The sequence below is a fragment of the Marmota marmota genome, unplaced genomic scaffold (genome assembly GCF_001458135.2).
Source record: "Marmota marmota marmota unplaced genomic scaffold, marMar, whole genome shotgun sequence".
Taxonomy (NCBI): Eukaryota; Metazoa; Chordata; class Mammalia; order Rodentia; family Sciuridae; genus Marmota; species Marmota marmota.
Genome location: NW_026007262.1, coordinates 78,643 through 83,100, shown reverse-complemented (window position 1 = coordinate 83,100; position 4,458 = coordinate 78,643). Strand labels below are relative to the sequence as shown.

Below are 4,458 nucleotides of genomic sequence, written 5' to 3'. Positions count from 1 at the left end.
CCTCTGTCTCTTTCCAGAGTCATCTGTATTAGGAGGCCCCTTCCTGATTCTGTGGAATGAGTCCTGTCATTCATGAGGAAAGATCCTCAGTTCTCACTGCTCATCAGATGTGAAGAGGGAATGAATTTCAGTAGGCCCACCCCATTAGGAAGGAAGCCTAGTTCAGTGAGTGTGTTGGGAGGCACACAGAGATGCAGGAGATAGTATTGGGAGCATTGCTTTCTCAAATTGAGGATCAGCAAGGTCATTGGAATGGCTATACTGAATGGCTCTAAAATGTAAATGTTTTGCTCAGAGACCTATGAAATTTATTCTCTGTTCATAGAGGGAATTTAAGAAATGTCACTGAGAATTCTTCTTTAAACTTAAACAGTTTAAAGCATAAACTGAATGTCATTTATCTATATATCCAAAGTCTTATACAGTAGGGCAGAGATAGGTACACTTTTACCTTATATAACATCAAGCAAATTATCCACTGTTTCAGAGGAGAAACTTAAGATATTTTTACATGCATATTCAATATGGTACTTCTTCTCAGGACCACCAGACCTTCCATAGATTAATTTCTCAACTCTTTTTTTTTTCTGATACCAGGGATTGAACCCAGAGATGCTTAATCACTGAGCGACATCCCCAGCCCTTTTTATTTGGAGACAGGTTCTGGCTAAATTGCTAGGGCCTGACTAAATTGCCGAGGCTACCCTTAAACTTGTGATTCTGCCTTAGCCTCCATTTTTGCTGGGATTCTAGGTATGTGTCTCCATGCCCTGTTCTCTAATTTCTCAACTTTTGAGAGAAATGTATGGTTCAAAATTATGAACAGTGGATGTTTCCGGAAGATGTGACAGCTCTCCTGGGCTACTTCCTGCCTTCTTTTCTCCCTACTCAGCTTTCCACACTGGGCATTTTGAGGTGCTGCCTCCACTGCCCTCTCCACTACAACCATGATCTCCTTAACAGACACCCAGAAAATTGAAATGGGATTAACAGTTTTTCCTGTTGTTTGGAATGATTCTCTTTTTTTTGACAAAGTACTACTGGCTATTGGAAATGTTTTGTTTGTGACTGGCTAGGCTTTTATAATCAGTTTCAAAAGAACCTTCAGATTCTTCTTCCAAAAACATAAAATGAATGCTACAGGATTTTTCCTAGGTGGTGTATTTGTAGTTCTTATTGGTTGGCCTTTGAGAGGCAGATCTTTGAAATTTTTGGATTCTTTAAATTGCTCAGGGGCTTCTTTTCTGTGTTGTTGGCTTTATTAGAAGAATGCCAGTTCTTGGATCCCTCTTAAATTTACCTGGAATTAGATCATTTATAGGTAAAGTTGGAAAAAGCAACAATATTGTTTCACAACAAGAGGATTTGAAGACTCATTTAAAATGTTGTATTGTTTATAAAATTCTTTGAAGAACATTCAGTACAAAATTAAATTACATCAAATAACTTGTAATGTTCTTTACAGAAGCTTAAAACATGTAGCCTACAAAGACCAACAGCAATTAGTACAGAAGCAATGAAAACAGGCTTCTATTTTTTTTTAAGAGAGAATTTTTAATATTTTATTTTTTAGTTTTCAGTGGACACAACATGTTTGTTTGTATGTGGTGCTGAGGATCGAACCCGGGCTGCACGCATGCCAGGCGAGCGCGCTACCACTTGAGCCACATCCCCAGCCCGAAAACAGGCTTCTAATCAAGTGATCTCAGAAGGCAGCAAGCAAACTAAGGGAGATGAAATCCATGTTATGAAGCATATTGAAACTCTAGAAGGCTATTTTTATTATTTTTCCACAATGTGCAGAACACAGCCATTCTTAGAGAACTGTGGTGTCAGTTACTTTTGTTTTTACTACTATTATTATTGTTTTGAGGGCTCAGGAGCACCCATGGGCATTTGTTTTTTAGAAATGTCCACTGTGATGGCAACTCTATTTCCAGTTGTGCTGTATCTCTGAAAGTAATGCATGAGTAGGGTTGGATTATGTCATTTTAATATATTAAACCCAGTGAAAACCCAGTTCATGTATGAATCACTATTTTTTGTAAACATGGAGTTAAAACTTTTGAGGTTCTTCTGAAAAAATATGAATAATGGGATCTATTCTCCTCTACTGATAGTATGTCCAATATTAACTCATAGAATAAAAGGTTGATTTATCAACTCTTTCCTTTCTAGAAAAAAAGTCTCCAAGTGTATAAAAGTATATGGTCAGAAAACTTTCAAGTGAACATCCAATATAGAATGAAAAAAGTTTTAGTGTTTCTTTTTTTTTCAAGGATACTGATCATGGGAGGGCGAAGTGAAAATAAGCATTTTGGTATGCAAATATAACTATCTTTGGTGGTCATTTGTCATGTGCTGTAAATTCATCCTTGGCTATAACCGTAGTATTTTATCCCTCCATCTAATATGAAATGGCTTTGGTTTAGTAATACATTTTGTAAAGACCAGGTATTCTAAATGTCTGAATATACTCAGCTTCCTCCTCTCATATCTATCTCTATATATCTGCCATTTGGGATCCCCTCAAAATAATTTATTTATTCCTTTTATAATTTATCAATGTACAGCTAAACAGCATACTTTGTCCCATATCCATTATGTATGCATTAAACTTTTCTTTGTATCAAGCCCAATGTTCTGATAGAAGATGAGGTGGGGAGGGGCTAAGATACTCCCAATGACCTTACCTCCTTGTTCTTATGCCCTTGTGTGACTTCCATGATGTATGGCATGAACCTAGTGACTCCCTTTCAGCAATGTGAACATGGAAGAAGTGATGGAAAGTCACTTGTGGGAATAGAAAGAAAAGCATCAGGCTTTCTACTGTGGAAAACACAAGGAGTTTTCCTAAAAAAAAATAAAAATAGAACGACCATATTATTCTGCAATCCATTTGCTGTGTATGTAGTGAAAGGAAATGAAATACATCTGTTGAAGAGACATCTGAACTCCCATGGTTACTGAAGCACAATTCATACTAGCCAAGGAATGGAAATAACCTAACTGTCCATCAATGGATGAATGGATACAGAAAATGTTGGACATACACACGATGAATACTATTCAGCCATAAAAGGATGCCATTCTACCATTTGAAACAAAATGGATGGAAGGGGAAGACAATAAATAAGCCAGAATCTGAAGACAAGCACCACCTGATATCATTCAGAAAGGTGGTCTCAGAAGTTGATAGTAGAATGATAGTTATCAGAGGCCTTGAAGATTAGGAGGGAGTGATGGGGAAGGATTAATTACAGTTTTCTAGTTTGAGAGTCGCAAATAAAATATATACTGTAATTTTTTAAAGTTACAGGAAGGAATATTAAATGTTTTCACCATAAAGAAATGACAGATGTTTGAAGAGATATAATCACTATGATTTGACATTACATAATATATACCTGATTCCAAATATTACATTGCATTTTAAATATGTACAATTATTATGTATTGGTTAAAAAAGAGAAATTAATATTAAAATATAGTTTCCTCCTCCTGCTCCTAGTGTATTTATTTATTTATTTAATTTTATTAATTTTTTTTTTGTATATCTAGATCAAGATGTATCTTTATTTGTTTTATGTGGTGCTAAGGATCAAATACATGCTAGGCAAGCACTCTGCCACTGAACTACAGCCCAATCCCTGCTCCTGGAGTATTTAAATACAGTATGTTGTCAAAAACTTATGTAAACTTCAGTGGTTTTATAATGTATCAATGTAATTTCATTAGAGAAAAAAGAACCAAGATTCAGTTGGACTAGTAAAAAACCCATATATCTTCAGTACGTAAAGTACCAAACCAAGCAAAGGTAAAAATAAATTGAAATATGAAGTTCTCCTTAGAGACATATAGGAATGGAAATAGTGTGAGATTCTTGAAACAAGAAATCTAATTCTCAATATATTTTTAGATTAATACAATGACCAAATCCCATATTTGATTGTTATAGTGAAGAAAAGTAGTCTGAGTTTTACATAAAGATCCAACAACTTGGAAGTCAGACCAAGTACTTTTACTTTTCTCTTTTTTTGTTTCCTTTAATATTAACAAGTCCTCAGAGATTGAATTATTGTGTACCTATTGGCTAATTAGGCCTCCAAGGTTGCACAACTGAACTAATTAGCCCATGCTTCTAGCCCTTTACTTTGCCAGTTCCAGTGTAGTGGCTCCACAGCATTGTCTACTGTCTTCATTGGCATCTTCATAAATTTGAGCCATTTTTCAAGTCCTGAGTACAGAGCCTGAGGTTTCATCACACACTAGGAGGAGAGGAGCACTGGATCCACACTCCCTGGTAATGCCCCAGCAGAAATGCAGTACTGCCCAGTAAGTTCTGTGGGAGATGGTAAAAAGAGGAGGAACCATCAGCATCATTGTTTTCTCATCACTGGTGCAACCATGTCAGTTGGGATAATACCAGTATGCAAAGTTTCAGCTTAGAGGACTAAG

General features: G+C 36.1%; 1 pseudogene; it reads left to right on the top strand.

Annotated features, from left to right (window-relative positions):
- Nucleotides 1-320: 320 nt before the first annotated feature.
- On the top strand, nucleotides 321-1,512 carry LOC107133693 (annotated as a pseudogene).
- The last annotated feature ends 2,946 nt before the right edge of the window (nucleotides 1,513-4,458 follow it).